At 47.3% G+C, this 19,472-nt stretch overlaps 1 protein-coding gene across 2 annotated transcripts in view; it reads right to left on the reverse strand.

Moving 5' to 3' along the window:
- Polr3F (RNA polymerase III subunit F) overlaps positions 1-11,866 on the reverse strand; it is a 52,287-nt gene extending 40,421 nt beyond the window's left edge. Inside the window, exon 1 of one of the 2 annotated variants that reach the window (XM_070105043.1) lies at positions 11,825-11,866. The gene's annotated coding sequence lies outside the window, so the exon portion shown is untranslated. The remainder of the gene's footprint in view (positions 1-11,824) is intronic. The other variant, XM_070105044.1, reaches the window with a different exon arrangement.
- Between the last annotated feature and the right edge of the window lie 7,606 nt (positions 11,867-19,472).

Raw genomic sequence — 19,472 nt, forward strand, 5'->3', positions numbered from 1 at the left:
ACAATAAACTAGCCACTTCGGTGGCAAAATCTAATCTAATCTGTTCTAAAAGACCTGCGGACATTGGTGTTCCACAGGGAAGCATCCTTGGTCCTCTACCTTTCCTCTTATACATCAGTGATCTTTCAAATATATCACAACAACTTACAAATGTTCTCTTTGCTGGAGACACAACTTTTGTCATCTCCCACCCAAATGTAAGTTCTTTCAATGACATAATTGTCAATAAACTCACACTTAACACCAACAAGACTTTCTACATTATGTCTGGGAGCAGAGGAAGTAATGGCCAACTAAACATTATGATTAACAATACTCTTATTGCTAAATATAATGGGGGAAAATTCTGGGTCTGCACCATGACACCCACATCCAACACAAAGAAAAAAAAGTGTCGAAAACAGTTGGGATCCCCTCAAAGACAACTTATTATGTACCACAAACACCCCCCTACTCTTCAATCACCTAAACCTACTCACTGTATAGCAGCATTCTATGACCCTTGAGGGTTTAGTGCTTGATTTTAATAATAATAAACTCTATATAAAACATTCACTTATAGTACTGCACAGCCTACATATACAGAACAATAAATACAGTGGACCCCCGGTTAACGATATTTTTTCACTCCAGAAGTATGTTCAGGTGCCAGTACTGACCGAATTTGTTCCCATAAGGAATATTGTGAAGTAGATTAGTCCATTTCAGACCCCCAAACATACACGTACAAACGCACTTACATAAATACACTTACATAATTGGTCGCATTCGGAGGTAATCGTTATGCGGGGGTCCACTGTATTAATTTTGATCCGACCAGAAGCTTCATGATACTGTAGTTGCGACACGACCCGTAGACACAAAAATCTCTATGATATACCTGTGTCCAGCTTAACCTTTATAATAAGATAAGATAAGATAAGATTTCGTCCAGATTTTTAACCCCGGAGGGTTAGCCACCTAGGATAACCCAAGAAAGTCAGTGCGTCATCGAGGACTGTCTAACTTATTTCCATTGTGGTCCTTAATCTTGTCCCCCAGGATGCGACCCACACCAGTTGACTAACACCCAGGTACCTATTTGCTGCTAGGTGAACAGGACAATAGTGTAAGGAAACGTGTCGAAATGTTTCCACCCGCCGGGAATCGAACCCGGGCCCTCCGTGTGTGAAGCGGGAGCTTTAGCCACCAGGCCACCGGGCTACAATAATAATAATAATAATAATAATAATAATAATTATAATAATCTTTATTTACTACAAGTACATGTACAAGGTATACAGATCATAGCTGACATCAGTGACATACTACTATATAGAAAGTCCCTTGTTATGGTGAGCATTTACCTACTTACTACTAGGTGAACAGTGACAGCAGGTGTAAAGGTGACTAATATCCAGGCACCTACTTACTGCTAGGTGAACAGTGACAGCAGGTGTAAAGGTGACTAATATCCAGGTACCTACTTACTGCTATGTGAACAGTGACAGCAGGTGTAAAGGTGACTAATATCCAGGTACCTACTTACTGCTAGGTGAACAGTGACAGCAGGTGTAAAGGTGACTAATATCCAGGTACCTACTTACTGCTAGGTGAACAGTGACAGCAGGTGTAAAGGTGACTAATATCAAGGTACCTACTTACTGCTAGGTGAACAGTGACAGCAGGTGTAAAGGTGACTAATATCCAGGTACCTACTTACTGCTAGGTGAACAGTGACAGCAGGTGTAAAGGTGACTAATATCCAGGTACCTACTTACTGCTAGATGAACAGTGACAGCAGGTGTAAAGGTGACTAATATCCAGGTACCTACTTACTGCTAGGTGAACAGTGACAGCAGGTGTAAAGGTGACTAATATCCAGGTACCTACTTACTGCTAGGTGAACAGTGACAGCAGGTGTAAAGGTGACTAATATCCAGGTACCTACTTACTGCTAGGTAAACAGTGACAGCAGGTGTAAAGGTGACTAATATCCAGGTACCTACTTACTGCTAGGTGAACAGTGACAGCAGGTGTCTTAAGGAAACCTCAATAAAGTTGGATGCCAGGAGCATTTGGTGTGTCCAGGTGGTCACCCATCCAAGTACTAACCACACCCAAAGTTTCAAGTCTACCAGTAGCAACATTCCCTAGTTATAGTTTCTAAAGAAACTCTAACCTACACAGGTAGAACACAGTTTCAACACTAGGCAATAATTGAACGATTAATGTCTTATTGTGTGTGTGTGTGCTGACCTATTTGTGGTAGCAGGGGTCGATTCACTGCTCCTGGCGCCGCCTCTTCACTTTATCCCTGCTCCATGAGCTTTATCATACCTCTTCTTAAACCTATGTATGGATCCTGCCTCCACTACATCGCTTCCCAGGCTATTCCACTTCCTGACTACTCTGTGGCTGAAGAAGTACTTCCTAACTTCCCTTTGATTCATCTGTGTCTTCTACTTCCAACTGTGTCCTCTTGTTGCTGTGTCTCATCTCTGGAACATCCTGTCTTTGTCTACCTTGTGTCTCCTTGTTGCTGTGTCTCCTTGTTGCTGTGTCCCCTTGTTGCTGTGTCCCCTTGTTGCTGTGTCCCCTTGTTGCTGTGTCCGCTTGTTGCTGTGTCCCCTTGTTGCTGTGTCCGCTTTTTGCTGTGTCCGCTTTTTGCTGTGTCCCCTTGTTACTGTGTCCCCTTGTTGCTGTGTCCCCTTGTTGTTGTGACCTCTTGTTGCTGTGTCCCCTTGTGACTGTATCCCTTGTTGCTGTGTTCCTTTGTTGATGTGTTCCCTTGTTGCTGTGTATCCTTGTTGCTGTGTCCCCTTATTGCAGTGTCCCCTTGTTGCTGTGTCCCCTTTTTGCTGTGTCCCCTTGTTGCTGTGTCCCCCTGTTGCTGTGTCCCCTTGTTGCTGTGTCCTCTTGTTGCTGTGTCCCCTTTTTGTTGTGTCCCCTTGTTACTGTGTCCCCTTGTTGCTGTGTCCCCTTGTTGTTGTGACCTTTTGTTGCTGTGACCTTTTGTTGCTGTGTCCCCTTGTGACTGTATCCCTTGTTGCTGTGTCCCCTTGTTGCTGTGTCCCCTTGTGACTGTGTCCCCTAGTTGCTGTGTCCCCTTTTTGCTATGTCCCCTTATTGTTGTGTCTCCTTGTTGCTGTGTCCCTTTGTAGTTGTGTCGCCTTGTTGTTGTGTCCCCTTGTTGTTGTATCCCCTTGTTGTTGTGTCCCCTTGTGACTGTGTCCCCCTGTTGCTGTGTCCTCTTGTTGCTGTGTCCTCTTGTGACTGTGTCCCCTAGTTGCTGTGTCCTCTTCTTGCTATATCTCCTTGTTGCTGTGTCCCCTTGTTGCTGTGTCCCCTTGTGATTGTGTCTCCTAGTTGCTGTGTCTTCTTGTTGATGTATCCCCTTGTTGCTGTGTCCCCTTGTTGCTGTGTCCCCTTGTTGCTGTGTCCCCTTGTTGTAGTGCCCTCTTGTTGCTGTGTCTTCGAGTTGCTGTGCATCCTAGTTGCTGTGTCCCCTTGTGATTGTGTCTCCTAGTTGCTGTGTCTTCTTGTTGATGTATCCTCTTGTTGCTGTGTCCCCTTGTTGCTGTGTCCCCTTGTTGCTGTGTCCCTTTGTTGTAGTGTCCTCTTGTTGCTGTGTCTTCGAGTTGCTGTGCATCCTAGTTGCTGTGTTCCCTTGTTGCTTTGTCCCCTTGTTGCTGTGTCCCCTTGTTGCTGAGTTCCCTTGTTGCTGAGTTCCCTTGTTGCTGTGTCCCTTTGTTGCTGTGTTCCAATGTTGCTGTGTATCCTTGTTGCTGTGTCCCCTTATTGCTGTGTCCTCTTGTTATTGTGTCCCCTTCTTGCTGTATCCCCTTGTTACTGTGTCCCCTTGTTGTTTTGTCCCCTTGTTGTTGTGTCCTCTTGTTGCTGTGTCCCCTTGTGACTGTATTCCCATGTTGCTGTGTCCCCCTGTTGCTGTGTCCCCGTGTGTGACTGTGTCCCCTAGTTGCTGTGTCCCCTTCTTGCTATGTCCCCTTGTTGTTGTGTCTCCTTGTTGCTGTGTCCCTTTGTAGTTGTGTCGCCTTGTTGCTGTGTCCCCTTGTTGTATCCCCTTGTTGTTGTGTCCCCTTGTTGTTGTGCCCCCTTGTTGCTGTGCCCTCTTGTTGCTGTGTCCCCTTGTTACTGTGTTCCCTAGTTGCTGTGTCCCCTTCTTGCTATGTCCCCTTGTTGTTGTGTTCCCGTGTTGCTGTGTCCCCTTGTTGCTGTGCTCCCTTGTTGCTGTGTCCCCTTGTGATTGTGTCTCCTAGTTGCTGTGTCTTCTTGTTGATGCGTCCCTTTGTTGCTGTATCCACTTGTTGCTGTGTCCCCTTGTTGCTGTGTCCCCTTGTTGCTGTGTCCCCTTGTTGCTGTGTCCCCTTGTTACTGTGTCCCTTTGTTGTTGTGTCCCCTTGTTGCTGTGTCCCCTTGTTGCTGTGTCTTCTAGTTGCTGTGCCTCCTAGTTGCTGTGTCCCCTTGCTGCTTTGTCCCCTTGTTGCTGTGTCCCCTTGTTGATGTGTCCCCTTGTTGCTGTGTCCCCTTGTTGCTGTGTCTCCTTGTTGCTGTGTCTCCTTGTTGCTGTGTTCCTTAGTTGCTGTGTCCCTTTGTTACTGTGCCCCCTTGTTGCTATGCCCCCTTGTTGTTGTGTCCCCTTGTTGCTGTGTCCCCTTGTTGCTGTGTCCCCTTGTTGCTGTGTCCTCTTGTTGCTGTGTCCCCTTGTTGCTGTGTCCCTTTGTTGCTGTGTCCCCTTGTTGCTGTGTCCCCTTGTTGCTGTGTCCCCTTGTTGTTGTGTGCCCTTGTTGCTGTGTCCCCTTGTTGCTGTGTCCCCTTTTTGCTGTGTCCCCTGTTACTGTGTCCCCTTGTTGTTGTGTCCCCATGTTGTTGTGTCTCCATATTGCTGTGTCCCCTTGTTGCTGTGTCCCCTTGTTGTTGTGTCTCCATATTGCTGTGTCCCCTTGTTGTTGTGTCCCCTTGTTGCTGTGTCCCCTTGTTGCTGTGTCGCCTTGTTGCTGTGTCCCCTTGTTGCTGTGTCCTCTTGTTGCTGTGTCCCCTTGTTACTGAGTTCCCTAGTTGCTGTGTCCCCTTGTTGTTGTGTCCCCTTGTTGCTGTGTCTCCTTGTTGCTGTGTCCCCTTGTTGCTGTGTCCCCTTGTTACTGTGTCCCCTTATTGCTGTGTCCTCTTTTTGCTGTGTCCCCTTGTTACTGTGTCCCCTTGTTACTGTGTCCCCTTGTTGCTATGTCCCATCTCTGGTACATCCTGTCTTTGTCTATCTTGCCAATTCCTCTCAGTATTTTATATGTTGTTATCATGTGTCCTCTATCCCTCCTGTCCTCCAGTGTCGTTAGTTCAATTTCCCTTAACCTCTCCTCGTAGGACATACCCCTTAGCTCTGGGTCTAGTCTTATTGCAAACCTTTGGAGTTTTTCTAATTTCCTAATGTGGTTGACCAGGTGTGGGTTCCAAACTGGTGCTGCGTACTCCAGTATGGGCCTGACGTTCACGGTGTACAGTGTCTTGAACGATTCCTTACTAAGGTATCGGAACGCTATTCTCAGGTTTGCCAGGCGCCCATATGGTGCAGCAGTTATCTGGTTGATGTGTGCCTCCGGAGATGTGCTCGGTGTTATACTCACCCTAAGATCCTTTTTCTTGAGAGAGGTTTGCAGTCTTTGGCCCCCTAGACTGTACTCGATCTGCGGTCTTCTTTGACCTTCCCTGATCTTTGTGACTTTGCACGTGGTGGGGTTGAACTCCAGGAACCAGTTGCTTGACCAGGCCTGCAGCCTGTCCAGGTCCCTTTGTAGTCCTGCCTGATCCTTCTATTTAATTTTTCGCATGAAATTCACATCAACTACAAACAGGGACACCTGTAAATGCATCCCCTGTCATGTCAGTGGCATACACCAGAAACCTAGTCCTAGGGCTGACCCTTGTGGAAGCCCGCTCGTCACAGGCGCCCACTCTGACACCTCGTCACGTACCATCACACGTTGTTGCCTCCCTGGCAAGTATTCTCTGATCCATTACATCATCTTCCCTGTTTTACCTGTCTGATCTTCCAGTTTTTGCACTAATCTCTTGTGTGGAACTGTGTCAAACACATTCTTACAGTCCAATCTACCCATCCGTCTCTCTCTCTTGTCTTACTGCTGTCACCTTGTCATAGAACTCCAGTAGGTTTGTGACACAGGATTTCCCATCCCTGAAACCGTGCTGGTTGTCGTTCATAAGTTCACTCCTTTCTAGGTGCTTCACCAGTCTTCTAGGTGCTCCACCAGTCTTCTAGGTGCTCCACCACTCTTCTAAGTGCTCCAACAATCTTCTAAGTGCTCCACCAGTCTTCTAGGTGCTTCACCAATCTTCTAGGTGCTCCACCAGTCTTCTAGGTGCTCCACCAGTCTTCTAGGTGCTCCACCAGTCTTCTAGGTGTTCCACCAGGCTTCTAGATGCTCCACCAGTCTTCTAGGTGCTCCACCAGCCTTCTAGGTGCTCTACCAGTCTTCTAGGTATTCCACCAGTCTTCTAGGTGCTCCACCAGTCTTCTAGGTGTTCCACCAGTCTTATAGGTGTTCCACCAGTCTTATAGGTGTTCCACCAGTCTTCTAGGTGCTCCACCAGTCTTCTAGGTGCTCCACCAGTCTTCTAGGTGCTCCACCAGTCTTCTAGGTGTTCCACCAGTCTTCTAAGTGCTCTACCAGTCTTCTAGGTATTCCACCAGTCTTCTAGGTGCTCCACAAGTCTTCTAGGTGTTCCACCAGTCTGCTAGGTACTCCACTAGTCTTCTAGGTGCTCCATCAGTCTTCTAGGTGTTCCACCAGTCTTCTAGGTGCTCCACCACTACATTTTCTGTCTTCCATACCTAAGGTATCGCCCTGTTTCGATAGATGTGTTGAAGATTGTTGTTAGTGGCACACACAGTGCCTCTGCTCCCTCTTTCAGGACTCATGGAGAGATGTTGTCTGGTCCCACCACCTGTGAGGTATCTAGTTCACTTAGTAGCCTCTTCACCTCCTCCTCGGTTGTGTGTAGTGTGTACAGCACTCGCTGGTGCACCCATCCATTCCTGCTTACTGGAGTCCTTTCTGTCTCCACTGTAAATACTTCCTTAAGCCTCATGTTGACCTCCTCACATACTTCTCGATCTTTCTTGTGATCTCTCCTCCTTCCTTCCTCAGTCTGATTACCTGGTCCTTGACTGTTGTTTTCCTCCTGATGTGTGTGTGTGTGTGTGGGTCGAGTCTCAGCTCCTGGTCCGTAAGGCACTACTATATGTTTCACACTACTTGACCTAAGCCCCATCCCCCTGAGGACTGACCGAGAAAGCTCTCTGGGGAGACATGATCACGATATACGAGATACTAAGAGGATCCGAGAGGGACAGGAGAGAGAGAGAGAGAGAGAGAGAGAGAGAGAGAGAGAGAGAGAGAGAGAGAGAGAGAGAGAGAGAGAGAGAGAGAGAGAGAGAGAGAGAGAGAGAGAGATAAAGAAAAGTGGGATTTACCAGAATTGCTCTCAATACACAGCTTGAAGAGTAGGCACGACTAGAAGAGGCCAGGAACCAACAGCGTCGGCCCAGGAGCTGAGTCTCAACACATCTACTACACCAATATGGAGATACTTTTTTAAAGCGGAACGAAAAAGCTATTACGGAGTTTTAAAAGGTGACACCCAGCGTTGTTATTAAAATTCTGATTATTGAAAAACCACCACCAGCTGTCACGTGACATTGTTTACCGTGACCAGCTGTCACGTGACACTGTTTACCGTGACCAGCTGTCACGTGACACTATTTACAGTGACCAGCTGTCACGTGACATTGTTTACAGTGACCAGCTGTCACGTGACATTGTTTACCGTGACCAGCTGTCACGTGACATTGTTTGCCGTGACCAGCTGTCACGTGACACTATTTACAGTGACCAGCTGTCACGTGACATTGTTTACAGTGACCAGCTGTCACGTGACATTGTTTACCGTGACCAGCTGTCACGTGACACTGTTTACAGTGACCAGCTGTCACGTGACACTGTTTACATTGATCATCTGTCACGTGACATTGTTTACAGTGACCAGCTGTCACGTGACATTGTTTACATTGATCATCTGTCACGTGACATTGTTTACAGTGACCAGCTATCACGTGACATTGTTCATATCGATCAGCTGATCGATATCAACAATGCCACGTGGTCAGCCAGTGTTTACACTGATCAGCTGATCGATATCAACAATACCACGTGACCAGGCAGTGTTTACATTGATCAGCTGTCACGTGACATTGTTTACATTTATCAGCTGATCAATATCAACAATATCACGTGGTCAGCCGGAGTTTACATTTATCAGCTGATCAATATCAACAATACCACGTGGCCAGCCGGTGTTTACATTTATCAGCTGTCACGTGACATTGTTTACATTGATCAGCTGTCACGTGACATTGTTTACAGTGGCCAGCTGTCACGTGACACTGTTTACAGTGACCAACTGTCACGTGACATTGTTTATAGTGGCCAGCTGTCTCGTGACATTGTTTATATCTATCAGCTGATCGATATCAACAATGCCACGTGGCCAGCCAGTGTTTACACTGATCAGCTGCTCGATATCAACAATACCACGTGACCAGCCAGTGTTTACATTGATCAGCTGTCACGTGACATTGTTTACATTGATCAGCTGATCAATATCAACAATACCACGTGGCCAGCCGGTGTTTACATTGATCAGCTGACTCTCCCGGCCTCCTAAAATCCATGTTGTAAGAGAATTGAAATATAACCAGGGAAGTTCCCCCGACTTACAGCCGCTAATTACGTCGCTAAGAAGCAGAAGATAGAAGAGGGAGCAGCCGAAAGAGCCAGAAATAAAGAGAAGGGTAATATTTACCCACCTCTTAACTCCTCCGAAAATTTACACCTAAGACTGCTCCTGTGTGTTACACAACTGTGTAAATCCCTTTGAATTGTGGGACGAGGGGGAAGCTAGGGGAGGGGAAGGAGAGGGGTGGATAGCAGGCGTGGGGGGATGGGAGGGGGGGGGTGGCTAATATATCCATCATACCCACACGGCCGTAAATCTGAAAGCAATTTTATGCTCTGCACAAACATTTATCCAGGGTGGGCCATTTAACCTGTGTGTGTGTGGCGTGGGCCCGGCCTTCTCCCTTCCCTGCATATACCCCATTTCAATTTTACATTCCCAATTTAATTTAGAGTATAGAATCTCAATCGAGGTGGGCCCGATATTGGATATTTATGTAAATTGGGCGGTGGAGCCGCTGGGGGAGGGGGAGGGGAGGGAGGGGGAGGTGGAGGCAGGGGGGGGCATTGATTTCATATTGTTTGGTGGAGGGTAGACCAGTGTTGTTGTATTGGAGTGACTGACATCTGCAACATTGGTGGGTGCAACACTGGTGGTTACAACACTGGTACTTACAGCACTGGTACCTTCAACACTGGTACCTACAGCACTGGTGCCTTCAACACTGATACCTACAGCACTAGTACCTTCAACACTGGTACCTACAGCACTGGTACCTTCAACACTGGTACCTACAGCACTGGAACCTTCAACACTGGTACCTACAACACTAGTACCTACAGCACTGGTACCTTGAACACTGGTACTTTCAAAACTGGTACCTACAGCACTGGTGCCTTTAACACTGGTACCTACAGCACTGGTACCTTCAACACTGGTACATGCAGCACTGGTACCTTCAACACTGGTACCTACAACACTGGTACCTACAGCACTGGTACCTACAGCACTGGTACCTTCAACACTGGTACCTACAGCACTGGTACCTTCAACACTGGTACCTACAGCACTGGTACCTACAGCACTGGTACCTTGAACACTGGTACTTTCAACACTGGTACCTACAGCACTGGTGCCTTCAACACTGGTACCTACAGCACTGGTACCTACAGCACTGGTACCTTCAACACTGGTACCTACAGCACTGGTGCCTTCAACACTGGTACCTACAGCACTGGTACCTACAGCACTGGTACCTACAGCACTGGTACCTACAGCACTGGTACCTACAGCACTGGTACCTTGAACACTGGTACTTTCAACACTGGTACCTACAGGACTGGTGCCTTCAACACTGGTGCCTACAAAACTAGTACCTACAACACTGGTATCTATAACACTGGTACCTACAACACTGGTGCCTACAATGGTACCTACAACACTTGTACCTACAACACTTGTACCTACAACACAGGCACCTACAACACTGGCACCAACAACATAGGCACCAACAACACTGGCACCAACAACACAGGCACCAACAACACTGGCACCAACAACACTGGCACCAACAACACTGGCACCAACAACACAGGCACCTACAACACTGGCACCAACAACACAGGCACCAACAACACTGGTACCAACAACACAGGCACCAACAACACTGGCACCAACAACACAGGTACCTACAACGCTGGCACCAACAGCACAGGCACCAACAACACTGGCACCAACAACACAGGCACCAACAACACTGGCACCAACAACACAGGCACCTACAACACTGGCACCAACAACATAGGCACCAACAACACTGGTACCAACAACACAGGCACCAACAACACTGGCACCAACAACACTGGCACCAACAACACAGGTACCTACAACGCTGGCACCAACAGCACAGGCACCAACAACACTGGCACCAACAACACTGGCACCAACAATTAGTTATAATGAATCAATAACGTGGTCACGACCTCAGCCCCTGGAATCGGGACCAACAGTAACCATTAATATAATAAAGAATAACTTAACCTCTGGAAGAGGCGTTAAAATAAAGTAATCAGGGCAGGGAAATACACCTCTGTGAATGTATTCTGTGGCCAGACTGAGTAATATTGGTGAGGAAACACGGCCAGTGTTAGCAGACTCTGCTCTTGTGATATTCTGTCCAGTTGGTGGAACATTGTGGTCACAGGACCCCTATGGTAATGAGTCAAGGACCACGATGGTAGTAAGTCAAGGCCCACGATGGTAGTAAGTCAAGGCCCACGATGGTAGTAAGTCAAGGCCCACGATGGTAGTAGGCTAAGGCCCACGATGGTAGTAGGTCAAGGCCCACGATGGTAGTAAGCCAAGGCCCACGATGGTAGTAAGTCAAGGACCACGATGGTAGTAAGTCAAGGCCCACGATGGTAGTAAGCCAAGGCCCACGATGGTAGTAGGTCAAGGTCCACGATGGTAGTAGGCCAAGGCCCACGATGGTAGTAGGTCAAGGCCCACGATGGTAGTAAGCCAAGGCCCACGATGGTAGTAAGTCAAGGACCACGATGGTAGTAAGTCAAGGCCCACGATGGTAGTAAGCCAAGGCCCACGATGGTAGTAGGTCAAGGTCCACGATGGTAGTAAGCCAAGGCCCACGATGGTAGTAGGTCAAGGCCCACGATGGTAGTAAGCCAAGGCCCACGATGGTAGTAAGTCAAGGACCACGATGGTAGTAAGTCAAGGCCCACGATGGTAGTAAGCCAAGGCCCACGATGGTAGTAGGTCAAGGCCCACGATGGTAGTAAGCCAAGGCCCACGATGGTAGTAGGTCAAGGCCCACGATGGTAGTAAGCCAATGCCCACGATGGTAGTAAGCCAAGGCCCACGATGGTAGTAAGCCAAGGCCCACGATGGTAGTAAGCCAAGGACCACGATAGTAAGCCAAGGCCCACGATGGTAGTAAGCCAAGGCCCACGATGGTAATAAGTCACTTTATCTCACTTTTTGGGTTATCCTGGAATGTTAATTTACACCTTGTCTGATAGCTACCTAAATGTACTTATAAACAAACATTGTAACTTACATAAGAGCTGGTCTTCCACTGGCTTACTACTCCTCACTTTAAAAAAAATTAACAAAATAAGAATCACTATTGGAATTCTTAATTATCAATATTACATTCGAAACGCGAACACAATTTCGTTATGCTAGTATTACTTTAAAAACGAATTTAATAATATATTCTCATAAGGAAGACTTGTGATATTATTATTACTTTATAATCATATAAATAATAATCTTTGTTCACTTATCTGGGCGCCAGAATGTTCATTTTTATGCAATTTTTTTCCCCGCTTTGATATCGAGCCTCCATCTTGTTTTATGACGTCTTCTGCCAGTCAATCATCGCGCCAGACATTTTTTATGTTATTTCCAAATTAATAAGTGATAGCAAAGGACTCACGAGCGATAAATGTTGAAGAATAAAGGAATTTTTCGTTTTGGGTAAGTTTGGTTAATTAATTTAGCGAAGAATGTCGCAATCAGGTAAAAATGTTTGAAGTTTATATTAGTATCTCCTTGAAGGTAAATAAAAGAAAATGGGAATATATATATATATATATATATATATATATATATATATATATATATATATATATATATATATATATATATATATATATATATATATATATCTTTGGCTGGTAAAGCACCTAAAAAGGAATGAGCTTATGAACGACAACCAGCACGGTTTCAGGGACGGGAAATCCTGTGTCACAGACCTACTGGAGTTCTATGACAAGGTGACAGCAGTAAGACAAGTGAGAGAGAGGGATGGGTAGATTGCATTTTCTTGGACTGTAAGAAGGCTTTTGACACAGTTCCACACATGAGATTAGTGCAAAACCTGCAGGACCAGGTAGGGGTAACAGGAAGGGCACTGCAATGGATCAGAGAATACCTGACAGGGAGGCAACAACGAGTCATGGTACGTGACGAGGTGTCACAGTGGGTGACTGTGACGAGCGGGGTCCCACAGGGGTCAGTCCTAGGACCAGTGCTATTCTTGGTATATATGAACGACATGATAGAAGGGATAGACTCAGAAGTGTCCCTGTTTGTTGATGATGTGAAGTTAATGAGGTGAATTCAGGTGGACGAGGATCAGGCAGGATTACAAAGGGATCTGGACAAGCTGCAAACCTGGTCCAGCCACTGGCTCCTGGAGTTCAACCCAGCCAATGGCAAAGTCACGAAGATCGGGGAAGATCAAAGAAGACCGTAGACGGAGTACAGTCTAGATGTCCAAAGGCTGCAAACATCACTCATGGAATAGGATCTTGGGGTGAGTATAACACCGAGCACATCTCCTGAGGCACACATCAACCAGATAACTGCTGCAGCATATGGGCGCCTGGGAAACCTGAGAATAGCGTTCCGATACCTCAGTAAGGAATCGTTCAGGACCCTGTAACCCGTCCAGATGAGGCACTGTACACTGTGTACATGAGACACTATACACAGGGTATGTCAGGCACTGCACATTGTGTACGTCAGGCACTATACACCATGTACGTTAGACATTGTACTCCGTGTACGTCAGGCCCATATTGGAGTATGCAGCACCAGTATGGAACCCACACTTGGCCAAGCATGTCAAGAAATTAGGGAAAGTGCAAAGGTTTGCATCAAAACTAGTTCCAGAGCTATGGGGCATGTCTTACGAGGACAGGTTAAGGGAAATCAACCTGACGACACTAGAGGACAGGAGAGATAGGGGAGATATGACAACGACATATAAAATACTAAGAACAATCAACAAGGCGGACAGAGGCAGGATGTTCCAGAGATGGGACACAACAACAAGGGGACACAACAACAAGGGGACACAACAACAAGGGGACACAACAACAAGGGGACACAACATCAAGGGGACACAGCAACAAGGGGACACAGCTACAAGGGGGCGCAGCAACAAGGGGACAGCAAAAAGGGGACACAGCAACAAGGGGACACAGCAACAAGGGGACAGCAAAAAGGGGACACAGCAACAACGGGATACAGAAGCAAAGGAACACTGCAACAAGGGGACACAGCAACAAGGGGACACAGCAACAAAGGGTCACAGTTGGAAGATGAAGACTCAGATGAGTCACAGGGATGTTAGAAAGTATTCCTTCAGTCACAGAGTTGTTAGGAAGTGGAATAGTCTGTGAAGTAATGTAGTGGAGGCAGGATTCATACATAGCTTTAAGAAGAGGTATGATTAAGCTCATGGAACAGGAAGAGCGACGTAGTAGCGATCAGAGAAGAGGCGGGGCCTGGAGCTGTGACTTGGCCCCTGCAATCATATATAGGCGAGTACAAAAACACACACACACACACACACACACACACACACACACACACACACACACACACACACACACACATCAATACCACCACAACATAAGCCCCGTCATAACCAGACTAAGACCAGTTCTAAACACGTACATACAAGGAGCGTGTATATATACGAGCCAGGAGATACAAGAGCTCTCCTCTGCTCTTTAGGGAAGCTCAACCAGGATAGAGCGCCTCTATAGCAAGATAGAGCACAAGTAAAGCTCTTTTAAGCTCCATAGAACCCAGATATTACCAGCTGTTTCAATATTAACATCAGTGTTCCTGATATATTCAACTGTTATTATTATTATTATTATTATTATTATTATTATTATTATTATTATTATTATTGTGAATATTATTATATTATTAGAGCAACAAGGGGACACAAAACAAGGGGACACAAAACAAGGGGACACAAAACAAGGGGACACAAAACAAGGGGACACAAAACAAGGGGACACAAAACAAGGGGACACAAAACAAGGGGACACAAAACAAGGGGACACAAAACAAGGGGATACAAAACAAGGGGATACAAAACAAGGGGACACAAAACAAGGGGACACAAAACAAGGGGACACAAAACAAGGGGATACAAAACAAGGGGATACAAAACAAGGGGACACAAAACAAGGGGATACAAAACAAGGGGACACAAAACAAGGGGACACAAAACAAGGGGACACAAAACAAGGGGATACAAAACAAGGGGATACAAAACAAGGGGACACAAAACAAGGGGACACAAAACAAGGGGATACAAAACAAGGGGATACAAAACAAGGGGACACAAAACAAGGGGATACAAAACAAGGGGACACAAAACAAGGGGACACAAAACAAGGGGATACAAAACAAGGGGACACAAAACAAGGGGACACAAAACAAGGGGACACAAAACAAGGGGACACAAAACAAGGGGACACAAAACAAGGGGATACAAAACAAGGGGACACAAAACAAGGGGACACAAAACAAGGGGACACAAAACAAGGGGATACAAACACAAAACAAGGGGACACAAAACAAGGGGACACAAAACAAGGGGATACAAAACAAGGGGACACAAAACAAGGGGACACAAAACAAGGGGATACAAAACAAGGGGACACAAAACAAGGGGACACAAAACAAGGGGAAACAAAAAAAGGGGATACAAAACAAGGGGACACAAAACAAGGGGACACAAAACAAGGGGATACAAAACAAGGGGACACAAAACAAGGGGATACAAAACAAGGGGACACAAAACAAGGGGACACAAAACAAGGGGACACAAAACAAGGGGACACAAAACAAGGGGACACAGCAACAAGGGGACACAAAACAAGGGGACACAAAACAAGGGGATACAAAACAAGGGGACACAAAACAAGGGGACACAGCAACAAGGGGACACAAAACAAGGGGACACAAAACAAGGGGACACAAAACAAGGGGACACAAAACAAGGGGACACAGCAACAAGGGGACACAAAACAAGGGGATACAAAACAAGGGGACACAAAGCAAGGGGACACAAAACAAGGGGACACAAAACAAGGGGACACAAAACAAGGGGACACAAAACAAGGGGACACAAAACAAGAGGACACAAAACAAGGGGACACAAAACAAGGGGACACAAAACAAGGGGACACAAAACAAGGGGACACAAAACAAGGGGACACAAAACAAGGGGACACAAAACAAGGGGATACAAAACAAGGGGACACAAAACAAGGGGATACAAAACAAGGGGACACAAAACAAGGGGACACAAAAAGGGGGACACAAAACAAGGGGACACAAAACAAGGGGACACAAAACAAGGGGACACAAAACAAGGGGACACAAAACAAGGGGACACAAAACAAGGGGACACAAAACAAGGGGACACAAAACAAGGGGACACAAAACAAGGGGACACAAAACAAGGGGATACAAAACAAGGGGACACAAAACAAGGGGACACAAAAAGGGGGACACAAAACAAGGGGACACAAAACAAGGGGACGCAAAACAAGGGGACACAGCTACAAGGGGACACAAAACAAGGGGACACAAAACAAAGGGACACAGCAACAAGGAGACACAGCAACAAAGGGACACAGCAACAAGGGGACACAGCAACAAGGGGACACAGGAACAAGGGGACACAGCAACAAGGGGACACAAAATAAGGGGACACAGCAACAAGGGGACACAGCAACAAAGGGACACAGCAATAAGGAGACACAGCAACAAGGGGACACAGCAACAAGGGGACACAGCAACAAGGGGACACAAAACAAGAGGACACAGCAACAAGGGGACACAGCAACAAGGGGACACAAAACAAGGGGACACAGCAACAAGGGGACACAGCAACAAGGGGACACAACAACAAGGGGACACAAAAAAAGGGGACACAGCAACAAGGGGACACAGCAACAAGGGGACACAGCAACAAGGGGACACAAAACAAGGGGACACAGCAACAAGGGGACACAGCAACAAGGGGACAGAAAACAAGGGGACACAGCAACAAGGGGACACAAAACAAGGGGACACAAAACAAGGGGACACAAAACAAGGGGACACAAAACAAGGGGACACAAAACAAGGGGACACAAAACAAGGGGACACAAAACAAGGGGACACAAAACAAGGGGACACAAAACAAGGGGACACAAAACAAGGGGACACAAAACAAGGGGATACAAAACAAGGGGACACAAAACAAGAGGACACAAAACAAGGGGACACAAAACAAGGGGATACAAAACAAGGGGACACAAAACAAGGGGACACAAAACAAGGGGACACAAAACAAGGGGACACAAAACAAGGGGATACAAAACAAGGGGACACAAAACAAGGGGACACAAAACAAGGGGATACAAAACAAGCGGACACAAAACAAGGGGACACAAAACAAGGGGACACATAACAAGGGGACACAGCAACAAGGGGACACAAAACAAGGGGACACAGCTACAAGGGGACACAAAACAAGGGGACACAGCAACAAGGGGACACAAAACAAGGGGACACAAAACAAGGGGATACAAAATAAGGGGACACAAAACAAGGGGACACAGCAACAAGGGGACACAGGAACAAGGGGACACAGCAACAAGGGGACACAAAACAAGGGGACACAAAACAAGGGGACACAAAACAAGGGGACACAAAACAAGGGGACACAGCAACAAGGGGACACAGGAACAAGGAGACACAGCAACAAGGGGACACAAAACAAGGGGACACAGCAACAAGGGGACACAGCAACAAGGGGACACAAAACAAGGGGACACAGCCACAAGGGGACGCAGCAACAAGGGGACACAACAACAAGGGGACACAAAACAAGGGGACACAGCAACAAGGGGACACAAAACAAGGGGACACAGCAACAAGGGGACACAGCAACAAGGGGACACAACAACAAGGTGACACAAAACAAGGGGACACAGCAACAAGGGGACACAAAACAAGGGGACACAGCAACAAGGGGACACAAAACAAGGGGACACAAAACAAGGGGATAGAAAACAAGGGGACACAAAACAAGGGGACACAAAACAAGGGGACACAAAACAAGGGGACACAAAACAAGGGGACACAAAACAAGGGGACACAAAGCAAGGGGACACAGCAACAAGGGGACACAAAACAAGGGGACACAGCAACAAGGGGACACAGCAACAAGGGGACACAGCAACAAGGGGACACAAATCAAGGGGACACAGCAACAAGGGGACACAGCAACAAGGGGACACAAAACAAGGGGACACAGCAACAAGGGGACACAGCAACAAGGGGACACAACAACAAGGGGACACAAAACAAGGGGACACAGCAACAAGGGGACACAGCAACAAGGGGACAGAAAACAAGGGGACACAGCAACAAGGGGACACAGCAACAAGGGGACACAAAACAAGGGGACACAGCAACAAGGGGACACAGCAACAAGGGGACACAGCAACAAGGGGACACAAAACAAGGGGACACAGCAACAAGGGGACACAGCAACAAGGGGAGACAAAACAAGGGGACACAGCAACAAGGGGACACAGCAACAAGGGGACACAGCAACAAGGGGACACAAAACAAGGGGACACAGTAACAAGGGGACACAGCAACAAGGGGACACAGCAACAAGGGGACACAAAACAAGGGGACACAGCAACAAGGGGACACAGCAACAGGGGGACACAACAACAACGGGACACAAAACAAGGGGACACAGCAACAAGGGGACGCAGCAACAAGGGGACACAAAAGAAGGGGACACAGCAACAAGGGGACACAGCAACAAGGGGACACAGCAACAAGGGGACACAAAACAAGGGGACACAGCAACAAAGGGACACAGCAACAAGGGGTGAAAGCAACAAAGGGACACAGCAACATGGGGACACAGCAACAAAGGGACACAGCAACAAAGGGACACAGCAACAAAGGGACTCGGCAACAAGGGGACACAGCAACAAGGGGACACAGCAACAAGGGGACACAACAACAAGGGGACACAAAACAAGGGGACACAGCAACAAGGGGACACAGCAACAAGGGGACGCAAAACAAGGGGACACAGCAACAAGGGGACACAGCAACAAGGGGACACAACAACAAGGGGACACAAAACAAGGCGACACAGAAACAAGGGGACACAAAACAAGGGGACACAGCAACAAGGGGACACAAAACAAGGGGACACAAAACAAGGGGATACAAAACAAGGGGACACAAAACAAGGGGACACAAAACAAGGGGACACAAAACAAGGAGACACGAAACAAGGGGACACAAAGCAAGGGAACACAGCAACAAGGGGACACAAAACAAGGGGACACAGCAACAAGGGGACACAGCAACAAGGGGACACAGCAACAAGGGGACACAAATCAAGGGGACACAGCAACAAGGGGACACAGCAACAAGGGGACACAAAACAAGGGGACACAGCAACAAGGGGACACAGCAACAAGGAGACACAACAACAAGGGGACACAAAACAAGGGGACACAGCAACAAGGGGACACAGCAACAAGGGGACAGAAAACAAGGGGACACAGCAACAAAGGGACACAGCAACAAAGGGACACAGCAACAAGGGGACACAGCAACAAGGGGACACAGCAACAAGGGGACAGAAAACAAGGGGACACAGCAACAAAGGGACACAGCAACAAAGGGACACAGCAACAAAGGGACACAGCAACAAAGGGACACAGCAACAAGGGGACACAGCAACAAAGGGACACAGCAACAAAGGGACACAGCAACAAAGGGACACAGCAACAAGGGGACACAGCAACAAGGGGACACAGCAACAAGGGGACAGAAAACAAGGGGACACAGCAACAAAGGGA

This window comes from Cherax quadricarinatus, chromosome 96 (assembly GCF_038502225.1).
Source record: "Cherax quadricarinatus isolate ZL_2023a chromosome 96, ASM3850222v1, whole genome shotgun sequence".
In the NCBI taxonomy this organism is placed as follows: Eukaryota; Metazoa; Arthropoda; class Malacostraca; order Decapoda; family Parastacidae; genus Cherax; species Cherax quadricarinatus.